Genomic DNA, 19932 nt, shown 5'->3' on the forward strand with positions numbered 1-19932 from the left:
ACATGGCCGGATCCACTCCATGCCATCCATGTGACTTAAATTCAATTCAAATTACTTCTAAATGATACTTAAATGAAACCTATTTCTCCTATTAATGCATACTTCATATAATCCTATGCTAATGACCGAAATACATTGGTCTAATGAATACAATGAATAGGAAAAAATATAAGAAGAAGAATGAGCCCAATATTGGGTATCAAAAGCCCAAAGCTCAAGAAGCCCCAAAATTAAGCCCAAGACACCTAAACCCTAATCTATGGTCAAAATACAAGACCAACAACAAGGTAAATTCCTATACTAAGAAAATACAACTAAACATGGTATTCAATCAATTAAAGCCCAAGTGAGAAGCACCCTAGGCCCACCAAGCCTATTGGGCCCACTAAGCTCTGAAGCAGTCAAATTTTCAAGTAACCTCCTGGCCATAGCTCTAGTGGTTGGGCCTTTAGCCCATGCTCTTCCATCACTCTTGCTCTTTCCAAATCTTTAGTGATCTTAATTCATGTGCTACCTTTGAAATGTCATTGTAGTCACTTGAATTACTATCACTATGAGGAGTAGAAAATTCTTCCATTATAGGTGAAAGATTTTGTTTAATGAAAGACTTTTTAAAAGCAATTTTTAAAGGTTAAGACTAAGTACTTGGAGGACTAAGTATACAAATTGAACTTTGGAGGGAGGTGAGCTACTAAGAGCCACTTAATAACCAAGCCTCTTCAAGTAAAAATTACTAATCCCCCTTGTAGTTAATCCTCACCAAAAATCTTTTCAATGAAAATATTTTTTTGTGATTTGTGATATGATGAATAAGCTAGACGAAATTAAGAACTAAAATAAATTAATTTGCAAGAATTTAAAACTATCTAACGGATCCCTAAGGTGAAAGCTTGAGAGGTACCAAAGACCAATCAAGGACCACTTTCACCAAGTCTAACGAAATTAAAGTTCCTAAGGAGAGATGGTTGTGTACCAAAGACACTCCCAAGACACTCCTAAAATGGGCAATTACAATTGAATTAAAAACTGGACAGAAAAGTAAACAAGTGGCTTCAATGGAACACAAAAACAACCACCAAAATTAGTGAAGAAATTAGAGACCACTTTTGTAATGAAAATACAAATTAGTAATGGAAAATTGGTTTCTAAATCTGTCACTAATACTCTGTTTTTTTTTAAATTTTAATACAAGGTGAAATGTTCTCCAATGTGTCTTCTCGGTTTTGTAAAGGTGCAACAACCACACAAATTCCAGCAACAAAAAAAATGTTTGGTGTTTGATTTAGTAGCCAATCCGAGAAGCTCTCCTTTGTCACCTTCCTCCTTCTTATCTTAGTCCTCTTTTGATGACTCTTGTAGAACTAGCTTCTATGGAGATAGACTAGGTCTAAACTAGGCCATGTCGCCACCCGCCGAAACAGACATTGGCGTTCGCGACGATGGTTGGACTCTTTTTAGTTTTGAAAAATGATGGGTTGTTAGAACGACTTATTCTCAAACTGAGACCTCATCGAACTAACAATTTTATTAAATGATTCTCACCAATCCGTGTTAATCCCAAACGGGACCCTCCATGGATTAGTGGTTTTCGCAAAAAGGGGTTCTTGGAGTCGCCACCAATGTTTTACTCAAAACATTGGAAAAAGAAATAAGGCAATTGATTTTCGCAAATCAACTTTGGCCATTACAACCAGAGTTGGGTAAGGGAGTCGATTACGTGTGGGGAAGGTGTTAGCACCCCACAACGCCCCTTTCAGGTTCCCTATGACGGATCATTTCATAAATAATAGCGTAAAATTACTAAACTACCCCTATTTATTAGAACGATTATAAGTAAACTATCTACATGATGAAGGCTTTAAACGTGCAATGCAACAATCAAAAAGCGATAAATGAAAGCGGTAAAAGAAAGGATTTGGAAAGAAACCTTCGAAGCGGGCTTTTATATATTCAAAAAAGGGGTTAGGAAGCTTTTTGGCGTTCCTTCCCACTACACGTTCGCTCGCTCCTTTCCCTAAAATAAATATAAACTATGGAAATCAAAGAGATTTCCCTTCGACTTGTTCGAGTCTCAAGCTGAAGGCTCGTGAACTCAAGAACTTAGTCGGATTAGCTCTCGGAGAGATTTCTAGGGCAGAGAATAGCTCAAAAACCCAAGAATACTCAGCCAGAAGGTGGAGAAATGCTCCAAAGGATCATCCTAGGAGTCAATACGGCCCGTAAGCTACTCTAAGACTTCTAGACCTACAAAGAATCATCCTAGGGTCTTCCAGGAGTCCTTCCGGCTGACTTTCCTTCGGTCTTCGAGAGTCTTTGAGTCTTATTTCCGACCCGGACAATTTTAGGGGTCTACAGGCCACACTTTGAATACAAATTTATCACAAACAGCCAAGACAAATTTGAGAATAAACCAAGACAAGAATGAATTATAAGAGTAGACAATATAGATGAGAAAAGACAAGGATTAGGCTAGTACAAGAAGAAAGAAACCTAGATAGGTTCTAGAATTTGAATAACAAATCAAAACACTCAAAATTTGTAAGCTAAAAATATATGGTATTCAAACAATACAATAGCAACCGAGAAGCACAAATCAAGTCAATACAATCTCCTTTGTTTGGCTTTTATCTTGAACAATTAGATTTGAATATATTTTTTTTAATCAATTTTCTTTTGAATTTTCTTTTGAACTTTTGTTCTATATATTTTTTATATATATATTTAGGAGATGCCTTTTTCTTTCTTTAAATTTTGAAATCAAACTCTCGGTCACTTGATTTTGAAAGCACTAAAACCATTTTCAAATTAAAATACAAATGACATTCAAATTAGGTTAACATGTAATGAAATGTGAACATTCTTTTTGTCACTTGTTTTCCCTAAACACATGCCACAGTTTTTGGCCCCAAATTTGAATTTAAAAATTGTCTAAACAAAAATTTTCAGCAACCACAAAATTTTGAAGATCAAACTCACGGAATTAGGCAAAACAATTGAAGACACTTTGTAGTAAAGGAATCCTAGAACTAAGAAAACTACTAATGATATAATAGTAGTTCATGAACTCAAATCAAAAGAAAAATTATGAGCACACTAAACCAAAATGATTTCTGCCAAATCCAGAAAAAAAAAATTGCACAAGACAATTAACACAAAAAGTGAAACAAGCATAGCTAAGAATTAACAACAATTAAAGAACTACACATGACACTAGACATGGATTAAAAAAATTAAATGACTCAAACAATCAATTGACCGAAAAATTTTCAAGTAAGACTCAAGAAAAACAAAAGGTTCATGAGCTGAATTTTTCTAATAGCATAAGATGTGGAGCATGATTCATGGAAATCAATAAAGACAAAATGCATATATGAATCATTCAAGCAATCTGAAAGCTAGATCCATCAATTTTAAGGCAAGAAATAGATCTAGGAAGGAATCAACTCTAAAGTGACATAAACTCAAATATTGCATACGGATCAAACAATCATTCAAAAGACAAAAGAACTTATCTCTTGAAGACCAAAGCTCTAGATACCACTTGATGAGGTTGTTCTTGAAGAAAACCTCATGGAATGCTCTTCAACTCTTCTCGGATTCTTGGAAGAATGGAAAGGATGGGAAGCTCCAAGAAGAACAAATGTAGCCAAGCTTGACCTAGCTAATATCGGATAGAAGTGAGATTGCCTAACTCTACAAGGAGAGGATCTCAAGTAGGGTAGAGTTTAGGCTAAAGAGACTTTCGGAGGAGAGATTTCAAAATGAAGAATTCTCATTCAATTAATTCCAAAAGTGTTTACAAACTCGGCCAAGAAAAGATTTATAGTTGAACTTAGGTCAAGGGTGCACGTTGGTTAACCTAGGGTTAAGTAGAACCATGGTATGGTTTACTTAACCCTAGGCGCCAAAATTTGAATTCAAAATTTCAAATTTTGGTGCCAACCAATCACCTCCTCCATGTGCACTCATTTGGATGTGATTTGGTATCCATTTGAGTTGCATTTCAGTCACACCATGTGCATGTGTGCACATGGCCGAAATACACTCCAAATGCCATACTAATTACATGCAAATGAAGATGCACATGCTAACCTAAATTAACCCTAAATCCAAATGACCATGAAATGAAAATCCTAGTCTAAGTGGCCAAAATACAAGGCCCAAAATACAATACAAGCCCAAAGGCCCAAACCTACACTACTCCTAGTCTAATTGGGCTTGAGTCAAAGCCCAACTAAAAAGTGTGATGGGCTTTTCTTGAGCATAGGCCCATTCTTCTTGAATCCTCTTGGCCATAGCCCTAGTAGTTGGGCCCTTGGCCCATGGGCCTCCTCCATCAGAAAGTAGAGAGAAGTTCTGAAAAATTATAATCTATTAACATCCAAAAGTGATACAAATGGCTGAGAATACAAATATATAAACATAGGTAGCTTGTAGGAGAAGCTAAGCCAACTACGGTTAAGAATTAACCTAACTAGGTCTAATTCTTTACCTTTATTTGGGAGGCTTTGGCCATCCCACACATGCTACACGAATCTTAGGTCTCATTTGGCATTTGATTTGGAGGCATTTCACTTGCATTTGAGTCATGCAAGAAGAACACCGCTGGTGACTTCCATGCATGCTCAAATGCAATGAAAATGCCATTCAAATTAAATGATAATGAAACTTAAGACTTCTCTAAACTAAGAATGTCCTATACTAAGTGACCTATAATACAAGGTCAAATATAAACTAGACCAAAATTCCTAAAATTAAAAGGCAAAGAAAATGAGACCAATATTGGCTATGTAAAGCCTATTGTCAAATTTGGCCAAAAATACAAGCCAAAAGAAATACAATGAAATCAAAAATTTATGTACAAAATGCACTAAGCCAAGTCTCAAGATGTAATGGCCCACATGAAGAGTAGCTTGGGCCTATAAAGCCCACTATCCTCCAAGCTAGCTAATCCCTCATGTATGCTCATAGCCATGACTCTAGTAATTGGGCCTTTAGCTCATGGTCTTCCATCAGGGTATGACTCGCTAGGAATCCCATAGAGTGACCTAGGAAAAATTTAGAGTCAAAAGAAAGTCCGCTAGGATACCCACAAAGGGGGTGTCCTAGGCAAAAGTTAGGACACAAAGAAGCATCCCGAACTGAAAACCAAAGGCGGTTCAGGAAGATTATCAGCTAAAAATAGGGGGTAATCCTAAGTCATAACTTGACTTTCAAACACAAAAGATTAAGCTAAACATGGTAAATGGTTTTCCTAATTTGAACATGCTCGTTCATTAGCTTAAACACCGGCTAACCTAGGCCAACCATTCTTCTAATGGCTATTTTTGAAAAACCTTTCTAAAATAGCTCTTACAAAAACAAGTATATCCTTTGTTGAGCTTAGGAGAATTGGAAGCTTAAAGAGTTTTGATGATCACAACGTGAGAGGAACAAATTGGAGATCACAAGTGTACAACAACAACATTGAACACAAAAACAAAGTCAAGGAAGAGTCAAGAAAAATGTGTTGAAGAATAGCTATGTAATAGAGTTTAGGAGATAAATTGTTATACATGAATTGTTATATTTGTGGTTGTGTGTGCTTTGTGCATTGAACAAATCTTGTTAAGAATCAAGTAGGGAGTAGATGATGATGAGTTGAAAATATTGGAAAGTTATTTTGAGACTTAAAATGAAGTTTTAAGAACTGACTCAAAATAATCGATTATTGTTAAGTATAATCGATTATTTCAGCAAGTGGGTAAGTAGAATACCTTGCTGTAATAATCGATTATTAGTCAAATAATCGATTATTTCAGAAGCAACTCTCTGGAATAATTGATTATCCAGCTAAATAATCGATTAAATTGTTCTTGGTTGATTTCCAGAAATCTGAAGAACAAAATAATCGATTATTCTTTAAAATAATCAATTATCTGGGTTTGAAGTTTCTATAAATAACTTGAACTCTTTTGAAACAGAAGACAATTGTGTAAGAACTGAAAAACAAATTGTGAAAACGTTTTTGAGAGTCTATGTGACTTCTTGGAGAGTTTTCTTTGTGAAATCCAAGAGAAAAACGTTTGTGAAAAACTTGTGAGGAAATCATCATCATCATCATACTCTTGAAAGCAGAAGACAAAGACTTGTTCAAGAATTCCAGGTGAATTCGTTCCATTTTAATTCTTTGTGAATCTTTGTGGAAAATCTTGAGAAGGGGTTCTCAAGTGGTGAAGTTTCTTGTAGTGGGTTCTACAAGGGTTGCTTTCTTGGGGTCAAGAAAGTGGTTATCTTTTTGTAGTGAAGTGTATGCATGTGTGTGTGCTTGTAAACCTTCTTGCTTAAAGATAGTGGAAAAATCTTAATCAGGTGGTGATTAAGGACTGGATGTAGGTCACATGTGGAGTGGCTGAACCAGTATAAAAGACTTGTGCAATCTTCTTCTACCCTATCTCTTATATTGTGTAATTCATTGGTGAAACTTTAAAGAAGATAAAACTTGGTTAATAAGTGCATGTGAATCTTGATGGTTTGAATCTGTAATTGAATATTATTGCTGAATCTTACTTTGTTGAATCAAGTGAGTACATTGCATTCATATCATTATAACAAGTCTTTAAGGGTGCTTCATTTGAAAATTCTGACATAGAAAAGTTTTAATTGAAATAAAGATCCAAATACTCTGATAAATTTTTAAAGGGTCATTGAATTCAATTCACCCCCCCTCTTGAATTGTGCCATTCTTTTCTAACAATTGGTATCTAGAGCAAGGTTCTTGAGAGTTATTCAAGATTTCAAAAATGGCCAACAACAATTTACCATATGGTGAGGATGTGTCCATACATAGACCTCCTGTTTTCAATGGTGAAAACTATGTCTATTGGAAAATTAGGATGAGAATTTTCATTGAAGCCATTGATATTGCTGTATGGGATGCTATAGAAAATGGACCCTATATTCCTATGAAAAAAGATGATGATGGTGAGCTAAAAGAAAAACATTGGAGTGAGTGGAGTGATGAAGAAAAGAGAAGAGCCCAACATGACAAAAGAGCAAAAAACATTATAACATCTGCATTGTCTATTGATGAATTTTTCAGAATTTCACAATGCTTATCTGCTAAAGAAATGTGGGACACTTTGCAAGTCACTCATGAAGGAACAAGTGATGTAAAGAGATCAAGAAAGCATACTCTCATTAGAGAATATGAGTTGTTTAGAATGCAAAATGGTGAATCAATTTCTGATTTTCAAAAAAGATTTACACACTTGATAAATCACCTTGTTGACCTTGGCAGGAAATTTGAAAAGGAAGAGCTGAATCTAAAGGTGTTGCAATGCTTGGACAGAACATGGCAAGCAAAGGTGACAGCCATTGAAGAATCAAAAGATTTGACCTCCTTAACATTGGCCACTCTCTTTGGGAAGCTGAGAGAGCATGAGCAAAAGCTGCACATTTTTGATGAACATGAGCAGCAAGATAAGAAAGGAAAGAGAGTGTCATTGAAAGCCTTAAAATCTGCCAAAGGAAAAGAGGTGTGTGAAGAAACTAGCTCCGATGACTCTGAAAATGAGAACTTCAATCTGCTGGTAAAGAGGTTCAGGAAATTCATGAGAAGAAAGAAAACATCTCCCTATAAATTCAACAAAAAGACCAACAAGAAGGATGACGCAAGCACATCCTCCTTTAATTGCTTTGAATGCGGAAAGCCTGGACACATGAAAGCTGAGTGTCCAAATCTCTTGAAAAAGCAACAAGAGGAGAAGAGGTCTAAGAAAAATGCAAAAGGAAAAAAAGCTTATATTGCTTGGGAAGACAATGATTCAAGCACAACAAGTGAAGAATCTGAATGTGAGGAGAACAATTTGTGTTTGATGGCTGGAACTGCACAAGACACAATTGTAAGTGACTCCGACCTTGAATCAAATCCGGATTATGATCAACTTCAAGAAGCTTTTATACAAATTCATGAAGAAGCTGTCAAATTAGGTGCCTCAAATTCAAAGTTGAAAAACAAGCTGAAATGGTATGAAAATGCCTTAATTGAAGCTGAACAAGAGCTTGAAGATTTAAAACATGAGCATGAAAATCTTCAAACTATGTTTAACTTTAATGAAGCTCATTCCTCAAATGATGTTTGTGAACATTGCAAAGTTTTTGAAAAAGAAAATGCTGATTTAAAAACCACACTTGCAAGGTTCACAAAAGGAAATGCAAATTTGAATATTCTTTTGGGAAAACAAAGAAACACTTTTGATAGGAGTGGACTTGTTTTTAATCCAAGTACAAGTATACCAATTGTGTCAAAGAAAGTAGCTTTTGTGAAAAGTCAAAATTTTAGAAAACTCAAAAGCAACTTTTCTAGACAAACACTTGTTTTTATTGCTGCAAAAGAGGTCATACAATTAGGAACTGCTATTCAAGAAAATATGGAGTTCCAAATGGAAAAATGATTTGGGTTGAGAAGAGTCAAAGGCTGAGAACTAACCAACAAGGACCCTCCACATGGGTACCTAAATTTTTCCTCTGAATTTGTGTTGTAGGAATGCTTGAGGGCCAAAAATTTACTGTGGTATCTTGATAGTGGCTGCTCAAGGCACATGACTGGAGATCCCTCCAAATTCTCAAGTCTGAAATTGAAGAATGAAGGGTATGTTACCTATGGTGACAACAATAAAGGCAAAATTCTTGGCCATGGCAATGTTGGTAATTCCTCCTCTCAAACATTGATTGAAAATGTTTTGTTTGTTGATGGCTTGAAACATAATTTGCTGAGTATTAGTCAATTGAGTGATAAAGGCTTTAAAATTGAATTTGATAATACATGTTGTTTGATAAGTGATAAAAAGAGTAATGAAATCAGATTCATTGGTAAAAGAATTGACAATATATACATGCTTGACTTAGAACACTCTATAACAATGTCAAACACTAAGTGTCTAATAACTCAAGAAGAAAATATATGGCTTTGGCATAGGAGAGCTGCACACATTCATATGGATCACCTAAATAAACTGTGTAGGAAAGAATTAGTGGTTGGTCTACCTAAACTCAAGTTTGGAAAAGACAAACTATGTGATGCATGTCAAAAAGGCAAGCAAGTGAAGGCTAGCTTTAAAAGTAAAAATCAGATTTCAACATCTAGACCTTTACAATTAATTCACATGGATTTGTTTGGTCCATCAAGAACAATGAGCTTAGGCGGAAACTACTATGGTTTAGTAATTGTTGATGACTATTCTAGATACACATGGGTTATGTTTCTTGCAAACAAAAATGATGCTTTTAATGCCTTTAGAAAATTTGCCAAACTTGTTCAAAATGAGAAATGCTCAAACATCACCTCTATAAGAAGTGATCATGGAGGTGAATTTCAAAACATCATGTTTCAAAAATTCTGTGAGGAACATGGTATAAACCATAATTTCTCAGCACCTAGGACACCTCAACAAAATGGGGTTGTTGAGAGAAAGAATAGGTCCTTAGAAGAACTTGCAAGAACAATGTTGAATGAAACAAATTTACCAAAATACTTTTGGGCTGATGCTATTAACACAGCTTGTCATGTGTTAAATAAGGTTTTGATTCGACCTATTTTAAAGAAAACACCCTATGAGATCTATAAAGGAAAGAAGCCTAACATTTCCTACTTTAGAGTGTTTGGTTGCAAGTGCTATGTGCTGAACAATGGGAAAGAACAACTTGGGAAGTTTGATGCAAAGGCTGATGAAGCAATATTTCTAGGATACTCTACAAATAGTAAGTCTTATAGAATTTATAATAAGAGAACTCTAGTTGTAGAAGAATCTGTTCATGTAGTATTTGATGAATCAAATAAGCAAGAGAAAAGGCAAACTGAAATTGAAGACTTAAATGAATTGCTTGATCAATCCCTATTGGAAGGTGAATCAAGTGAAGTGTCTAAGGAGAGTGAATCACATGAAAAAGCAGAGGAAACGTGTGAACAATTGCCTAAGGAATGGAGAACCACTAGAGATTTATCACTAGACAATATAATTGGAAATATTGGAAAGCGTGTCTCAACTAGAAGTGCTGTAAAAAATATTTGCAACACCATGGCATTTGTGTCACAGGTTGAACCTAAGAACATTGATGAAGCACTTAAAGATGAGCATTGGTTAATGGCTATACAAGAGGAAGTGTATGTTGAACAACCACCTGGATTTGTAGATTTTAAAAATCCTAATAATGTGTACAAGCTTAAAAAGGCACTCTATGGCTTGAAGCAAGCTCCTAGATCTTGGTATGACAGATTAAGCAAATTTCTAATTGAAAATGATTATGAAAGAGGAAAGGTAGATAATACATTGTTTGTCAAGAAGTTTAAAAATGATACAATGTATGTGCAAATATATGTGGATGATATTGTGTTTGGATCTACAAATACCACTCTTTGTAAAGAATTTGCTAAAACCATGCAAGGAGAGTTTGAGATGTCAATGATGGGAGAACTTACCTTCTTTTTGGGATTATGATGTGCTTCCACTTGGATGCACTTAGAATTTCTTCAAGTCTCCACGGTTCCTTGGAAGGATGATCAAGGAAGGATGCTCCAAAGAGACTCAAGGTGGCCGAAGCTTGCTTCCTAGCTAAGGTCCAAAGAAGGTAGGCAACCTAACTCTACAAAGGGAAGCACTCAAGGAGGGTAGAGTAGGGTGCAAGGTGACTTTCGGAGGGAGAGGATTCAAATGAAGAATACTCATTCAATAATTCCAAAAGTATCTACAATATCCGGCCACTTAGAATATATAGGTTAGAATTAGGTTAAATGGTACCTTGGGTTAGCCTAAGGTTAAGTAAAACCATGGTATGGTTACTTAACCTTAGGCGCCTAGAATTTGAATTCAAAATTCAAATTCTAGGAGCCAAATCCGGAACCTCCATGTGCTAGCTCATTTGGCATGTAATTAGGAAGCCATTTGAGTTGCGTTTCGGATCACACCATGTGCATGTGTTGCACATGGCCAAAATGCACTCCAAATGTGTTTCTAATTACATGCTAATGTAACTACACATGTAACCTTAATTCACCCTAAATTCACATGACCTCTAAATGTAATTCCTACACTACAAGGCCGGAAATACAAGGCCAAAAGAAAATACAAGGCACCAAGGCCCAATCCTACACTAACCCTAATCTAATGGGCTTGAGATAAAGCCCAACAAAATAAAGTGGCAGGCTTCTCTTGGGCTTGGGCCCACTCTTCATGCATCCTCCTAGCCATAGCCCTAGTAGTTGGGCCCTTAGCCCATGGGCCTCCTCCATCATCCCCTCCCTCTTGAAGAGGATTTGTCCTCAAATCCAAAGCAGTGTCCTCAGAATGAGCTAGTCCTGTAAAAAGAGATAAGTCAGAGACATTGAAACTAGAACTAACACCATACTCCGAAGGAAGATCTAGGACATAGGCATTATTATTGATTTTCCTAAGGATTTGGAAAGGACCGTCCCCTCTAGGACTGAGTTTTGACTTTCTTTTGGAAGGAAACCTATCCTTCCTAAGGTGAAGCCAAACCCAGTCACCTTCCTTAAAGATAACCTTTTTCCTACCCTTATTATTATATTTTTGATATTTTTCAGTTTGGGATTGAATATGATCTCTAACCCTCTCATGTAATTTTTTGACAAAATCAGCCCTGGATGTCCCTTCTTTATGAATAAAAGAAACAACATCTGGTAGGGGTAATAAATCTAAAGGAGTAAGAGGATTAAAGCCATAAACAATCTCAAAAGGAGACATGTTAGTGGTCTTGTGAACCACTCTGTTATAGGCAAACTCCACATGAGGGAGATAGTCATCCCATGACTTTTTATTGCCTTTGAGGATTGCCCTCAACATAGTCCCGAGAGATCTATTGACTACCTCAGTTTGTCCATCCGTTTGTGGATGACATGTGGTAGAAAATAAGAGTTTAGTTCCTAGCCTTGCCCAAAGAGTTTTCCAAAAATGGCTTAGGAACTTAACATCTCTATCGGAAACTATAGTTTTAGGTAACCCATGTAGTCTCACAATTTCTTGAAAGAATAATTTAGCAATGTGACTTGCATCATCCACTTTGTGGCATGGAATAAAGTGTGCCATTTTGCTAAAACGGTCCACTACCACAAAGATGGAATCCTTTCCTCTTTGGGTTCTAGGCAAGCCAAGGATAAAATCCATGGAAATGTCCACCCAAGGAGAAGAGGATATGGGTAAGGGGGTGTAAAGTCCATGAGGTTTTGTGGTAGACTTTGCTTGTAAACAAGCAATGCAACTACTACAAAATCGTTGAACATCTCTCTTCATATGAGGCCAAAAGAATTTCTCCTTCAAAAGAGAAATAGTCTTCTCAATTCCAAAATGCCCCATGAGCCCACCCTCATGGCTCTCCTTAACCAAAAGTTTCCTAATAGATCCTTGGGGTATGCAAAGTTTATTTTCTTTAAAAAGAAACCCCTCAGAAATATAGTAACCTTGGTAAGGTTTTTGAATACATAAAGAATAAAAGTTAGAAAAATCAAGGTCTTTCTCATACAACTCCTTGATGTCATCAAACCCTAGTATTTGAGAACCTAGGATGTTCAAAAGCACATGTCTTCGAGACAAAGCATCAGCTACCACATTTGTAGAGCCTTTTTTATATTTGATGACATAAGGAAATTGTTCTAAATACTCAACCCATTTTGCATGCCTCTTATTTAATTTATGTTGTCCCTTCAAGTATTTGAGTGACTCATGGTCACTATGGATAACAAATTCCTTGGTGACAAGATAATGCTCCCAAGTTTGAAGGGCACGAACTAAAGCATATAACTCCTTGTCATAGGTAGGGTAGTTCAAGGCAGCCCCATGAAGCTTTTCACTGAAATAAGCTATGGGATGACCACCTTGTAACAACACAGCTCCTATGCCAAGACCTGAAGCATCACATTCTAGCTCAAAAGTTTGAGAAAAATTAGGCAAAGCTAGAACAGGTGCCTGAGTAAGTTTTTGCTTAAGTTCTTGAAAAGCTAAATTATGTTTATCCGTCAATTCAAAGACCACATCCTTCTTCACCAACTCATTGAGAGGTGAAGCTAATGTAGAGAAGTTAGGAACAAATCTCCTATAAAAGCTTGCCAATCCATGGAAGCTCCTAACTTCACTAACATTAGTAGGAATAGGCCATTCTTGGATGGCTTTAATTTTCTCGGGGTCCACATGAACCCCATTTTTGCTAACCACAAACCCTAAGAATATAACATTATCCACACAAAAAGTGCACTTGTCCACATTGGCAAACAAGTGATTGTCCCTAAGGACAAGGAAAACTTGTCTTAGATGATCAACATGATCACTTAGACTTTTGCTATAGATTAAAATATCATCAAAATAAACAACTACAAATCTACCAATGCAATCCCTAAGGGCATGATTCATGAGCCTCATGAATGTGCTAGGTGCATTAGTAAGCCCAAAAGGCATTACTAACCATTCATATAGTCCAAATTTAGTTTTAAAAGCGGTTTTCCACTCATCACCTTCTTTGATTCGAATTTGGTGATAACCACTCTTAAGATCTACCTTGGAAAATATGAATGACCCATGCAATTCATCTAGCATGTCATCAAGCCTAGGAATTGGGTGCCTATATTTTATGGTGATGTTGTTGATGGCTCTACAGTCACAACACATCCTCCATTTTCCATCTTTTTTTGGCACCAAGATGACTGGTACAGCACAAGGACTTAGACTCTTTTGAATCCAGCCCTTCTCCAACAACTCATGGACTTGCTTCTCTATCTCTTTGGTTTCTTGTGGATTGGTCCGATAGGCTGGTCTATTTGGAAGACTAGCCCCAGGCACAAGATCTATTTGATGTTCTATTCCCCTAAAAGGAGGAAGTCCAATTGGACCTTCTTTGGGAAAAATATCATCAAACTCTTGTAAAAGGTTTTTAACCACAAGAGGGAGAGAAGTTTTCAAAGATGTGGCAGTGCAAGTTAGTGTTCCTCTACACATGAGGATATGAGAAGATGGTTCAATGAAGAGAGAAGTTTTATGTAAAGGTTTTGCATCAAAATTCTCTTCTTGAACTATCTCTAGAGAGGGAACACTAGTCTCTCTAGGATCCTCTTTTTCATCAATATTTAGAATGTTTTTTTTTTCTTTTTTTTTTTGTTTTTCTTTTTCTTGGTCACGTTTGGTCTTCATTTGTACTTGGTCCTCCTTCACTTGTGAAGGTGATAGAGGATGAAGTATAAACTTTTTACCCTTATGAGTGAAAGTAATTTTATTAGTGAGGCCATCATGGTGTGTTTGTTTGTCAAATTGCCATGGCCTTCCTAATAGAATATGACAAGCTTCCATGGGAACTACATCGCATTGAACTTTATCTTTATAGTTCCCAATAGAAAACTCAACTTCCACTTGTTGGTTGACTACCATATCCCCATGATCATTAAGCCAATGAAGTTGATAAGGTTTTGGATGTGGTGTGGTAGTCAAACCTAACTTCTCAACCATCCTAGTGCTACAACAGTTGCACCAAGATCCACTATCCACAATGAGAGAACAAGCCTTGCTTGAAATGTTACATCTTGTATGAAAGATGTTCTCTCTTTGGGATTGTGTATCACTAGGTTGGTTGTTGAGGACCCTTCTCATCATAAGAAGTTCCCCATTATAAGGGTAAGTAACCTCACATGACTCTTCTTCACTTGTTTCTTCTTCATTTTCACTTGAAGATGAAGAAGAAGTAGCTTCATCTTGGCTACTATAAATGTCTTGACCCCTTAAAATCATTACTTTTTTGTTAGGGCATTGAGAAGCAATGTGGCCTCTCCCAAGACACTTAAAGCATTTGATGTCACTAGACTTGGTGCTAGTGTTTGTTTTTGTCTCTTTTTCTTTACCTTTATCTAGATTTTTGGAGGGAAAAGTATCTTTCTTTTCAAAATTATTTTTCCTACCCTCCCTCTTGTAGCTATCCTTAGACAAAGAAGATGAGTATGAGCTTGCTTTATAACCTTTTCTCAAATTTTGTTGTTCAACCTTTATGCAAAGTTGAACCAAGTCATCCAAATCCCTATAAGGGAGAAGCTCAACCTTATCTCTTATGTCAAAAGATAAACCACTCAAAAATCTAGCTATGGTAAGATTTTCTTCCTCCCTAATACCCGCCCTCATGATATATAACTCCATTGTTTGTCTATATTCTTCAACTGTCATATTTTTTTGATGGAGTCGTTGGAGCTTATTGATAAGCTCCCTAGTGTAGTAAGAGGGTATATGTCTCCTTCTCAAGGCACTCCTTAACTCATTCCAATATTGAATTGGGGGTTCATTATGGAGACGCCTATCTCTCACAAGAGAGGTCCACCAATACATGGCATGACCTTGGAAACTCAAGGTAGCTAGGGGCACTTTTCTTTCCTCACTCACTTGATGGCAAGTGAAAATTTGTTCCACTTTCATTTCCCAGTCTAGATACCCCTCCACATCATCTTTACCATGAAAATAAGGGAGATCTACCCTAGATTCCCTTGGCTTAGAGGTTCTATGAGTTCTCCTAGGAGGTGGTTGATAGTGATCTCCTAAAACTAGGCTATCATGCATTGACTCTCCTAAAGTAGAACTATGGGCGTATGAACTATGTGGACCATGATGGTGTTTTCTTTTGTCTTTCTCCTTTAATAAACGAATTTCTTCCTCCAAAAGAGCAAATTGAGCTTCTTTTTCACGTTTTTCTTGTAATTCTTGCTCTTTCCATAACTTTAGTGATCTTAATTCATGTGACAATCTAGAAACACTTTTGTTGTCACTTGAATTAGTATCACTATGAGGAGTAGAAAATTCTTCCATTATAGGTGAAAGATCTTTTTTTATGAATGAACTTTTAAAAGCAATTTTTGTTTTTGTGTAAGGTTAAGACTAAGTACTAGGAGGATTATGTATACAAATTGAACTTTGGAGGGAGGTGAGCTACTAAGAGCCACTTAAAAACCAAGCCTCTTCAAGTAAAAATTACTAATCCCCTTTGTAGTTAATCTCTACCAAATTCTTTTCAATGAAAATGGTTTTTGATGTTTGATGAACTAAAACATGCTAGTCGTGAAAGCAAGTAAACAAGTATTAAGTAACAATTTAAACTATCTAAACGGTTCCTAGGGTGAGAGCTTGAAAGATACCAAAGATCAATCAAGGACCACTCCCACCAAAGTGCTAACGAAAATTCTATCCCTAAGGAGAGATGGTTGTGTACCAAAGACACCCCCCAAGACACTCCTTTAATGGCCAAAAATACAAGTATAACAAAGACTAAACAGCAACTACAAAGTGGCTTAAAATTGTAACCAAAACAGCCACCAAAATTAGTGATGAATTAGTGACCAATTTTGCAACAAAAATGTCAATTAGAAATGAAAATTTGGTCTCTAAATCCGTCACTAATCCTCTGTTTTTTTTTTTTATTTATAAATTTTGCAATTACAAATCAAATGAAATCTTCCAAGTCTTCACGGTTTGGTGCAGTCCAGCAAACACAAAATTCCAGCAAAGTATGTATAGTATTTTGGTGTTTAGGTATCCAATTCCGAATGCCTCCTAGCTTCCTTTCTCCTCCTTTCCTTAGGCTTCCTTTGATGACCCTTGTAGAACTAGCTTCTAGGAAGATAGACTAGGTCAAACTTAGGCCACACTTTGAGTTAAATCCAATATAGTATAAACCAAGAATAGAAAAGGAATGGAAAGACAAGAGTAGATTAGAAATGACAAATTTAGATGACAATTAAGTAGATGACTAGAACAAGAAGGAATTTCTCCTAAATTGGTTCTAGAATAGATGCTCAAAACTAAAACACTCAAGAAATGATTAGCTGAAAATTTTATGACTACAAAACTTAACACAAACCGAGAGGAAGCAAAGTAAAATGAAAATTCAAAACTCCTTAATTGGCTTTTGCTTTTCAAATTTTGATTTAACACTTTTTTTTTTTAAATCAATTTTGTTTTGAATTTCTTTGAATCTTTCTTCTAATTTTTTTTTTTTTTTAAACTCAAGAGGAGTTGCCTTTTTCTTTCAAAATGAATGTGTCAAAATAAGTCTCGGTCACTTGAAGGAAAGACACCAAAACCGAATCAAATTTGGAGATGCCAAATGACAATCAAATAAGGTTCAAATGCAAACCAAACTAGTCATGCTTTTTAGGCTTGTAAATTGTTAAGGCACATGCACGGTTTTTGGCTCCACTTTTCAAATTTAAATTTGAATGACAAACACAAATTTCAGCACACTCACTTCAAACAAAGATCAAACCTCACGGAATAGGAAAACAAAATTTCAAGACATTTTCAAATTTTGGAAACTTAAAAAAAATTCTAAGAAAACTACTAATGATCTAATAGTAGTTCAAGAACTCAAGTAAAACAAAATGATGAGCTTATACCAAAGGCTATGGATCTCGGCCAAATCCAGAAATATTTCAAGATGCAAACTACTAAAAATCCAAAAGGATCATACAAGCATAGCTAGGAATTATAAACATGCAAAGAACTACACAATCCTACTAGACATGGATTTCAAAATAAAATGACTCAAACATTCAATTTGACCGATTAAAATTGCAAATATGACTCAAAGAAAGTAAAAAGATCATAGGCAGAAAATTCCTAATAGGTAAAAGAAATTGGAGCATGATTCATGGAAGCATTTAACATAGGCGCATATATGAATCATTCAAACAACAAGAAACTAGATCCATCAATTTTAAGACAAAAAATAGATCTAGGAAGGAATAAACTCTAAAATGACATGAACAAAATGATGAACACAAAATGAATTAAGAAGAACAATGAACCACGGATCACTAGAAATCAAAAGATAAGAATTAAGACTTATCTCTTGAAGACCAAAAACCGGATGCTCTTGATACCACTTGATGTGCTTCCACTTGGATGCACTTAGAATTTCTTCAAGTCTCCACGGTTCCTTGGAAGGATGATCAAGGAAGGATGCTCCAAAGAGACTCAAGGTGGCCGAAGCTTGCTTCCTAGCTAAGGTCCAAAGAAGGTAGGCAACCTAACTCTACAAAGGGAAGCACTCAAGGAGGGTAGAGTAGGGTGCAAGGTGACTTTCGGAGGGAGAGGATTCAAATGAAGAATACTCATTCAATAATTCCAAAAGTATCTACAATATCCGGCCACTTAGAATATATAGGTTAGAATTAGGTTAAATGGTACCTTGGGTTAGCCTAAGGTTAAGTAAAACCATGGTATGGTTACTTAACCTTAGGCGCCTAGAATTTGAATTCAAAATTCAAATTCTAGGAGCCAAATCCGGAACCTCCATGTGCTAGCTCATTTGGCATGTAATTAGGAAGCCATTTGAGTTGCGTTTCGGATCACACCATGTGCATGTGTTGCACATGGCCGAAATGCACTCCAAATGTGTTTCTAATTACATGCTAATGTAACTACACATGTAACCTTAATTCACCCTAAATTCACATGACCTCTAAATGTAATTCCTACACTACAAGGCCGGAAATACAAGGCCAAAAGAAAATACAAGGCACCAAGGCCCAATCCTACACTAACCCTAATCTAATGGGCTTGAGATAAAGCCCAACAAAATAAAGTGGCAGGCTTCTCTTGGGCTTGGGCCCACTCTTCATGCATCCTCCTAGCCATAGCCCTAGTAGTTGGGCCCTTAGCCCATGGGCCTCCTCCATCAGATTACAAGTCAAACAAATGCATGATGGAACCTTCATAAGTCAAAGTAAGTATTGTAATGAACTCTTGAAAAAGTTTGGTATGGAAGGGTGTAAGGAGGCTGCCACACCAATATCAAACAATTGCAATCTTGACTTAGATGAGAAAGGAATTGCTGTTGATAATTCAAAATATAGAGGTATTATAGGATCACTCTTGTACTTGACAGCAAGTAGGCCTGATATAATGTTTGCTGTGTGCCTATGTGCAAGATTCCAAGCTAATCCTAAAGAATCTCATATGAAGAGTGTAAAGAGAATTCTTAAGTACTTGAAAGGTACAATTAATGTTGGTTTGTGGTATCCAAAGGGAGTCTCATTAAGTCTGATTGGCTACTCAGATTCAGACTATGCTGGGTGTAGGCTAGATAGAAAGAGCACAAGTGGAACTTGTCACTTGTTAGGTAGTGCACTTGTTTCATGGCATAGCAAAAAGCAAGCTTGTGTTGCTTTAAGTACAACTGAGGCTGAGTACATAGCAGCTGGTAGTTGTTGTGCTCAAATTCTTTGGATGAAGCAACAATTAAGAGATTATGGAGTTGAGTTGAACAACATTCCTTTGAGGTGTGATAACACAAGTGCAATAAATTTGACTGAGAATCCAATTTTGCACTCTAGGACTAAGCATATAGAAATAAGACATCACTTTTTGAGAGATCATGTACAAAGAAATGATTGTGCTGTGGAGTTTGTAGAGACAAGTAAACAACTTGCTGATATTTTTACAAAACCTCTACCTAGAGAAAGGTTCAATCAATTGAGAATTGAGTTGGGAATAATTAATGAATCAAGTTTAAATTGATTGAGTTGTGAGAATGAAAGTAAGAGATGTGTGAAAGATTATATTTGAAAGTGGCAAACAAGACTTTGAAAAATTTGAAGAGTTAAAATTTTCAGAGAAGTGAAATCTTCACTGGAATAATCGATTATCTTAAGATATAATCGATTATCTTAAGTGATTTATGGAAATAATCGATTATCTTGGGAAATAATCGATTATCTGGAACATGAAGAATTCTAAAAGTCTCTGAAATAATCGATTATTTGGGAAATAATCGATTATCTGGTAAGATGAAACTCGAAATTCACTGTAATAATCGATTATCTTGGGTAATAATCGATTATCTGGAAGCTAGGAACTGAGAAGCCACTGAAATAATCGATTATTCTGTAAATAATCGATTATCTGGGAAGTATAAGGA

Source organism: Cajanus cajan, chromosome 8 (assembly GCF_000230855.2).
Source record: "Cajanus cajan strain Asha chromosome 8, NIPB_CcT2T_4, whole genome shotgun sequence".
Taxonomy (NCBI): Eukaryota; Viridiplantae; Streptophyta; class Magnoliopsida; order Fabales; family Fabaceae; genus Cajanus; species Cajanus cajan.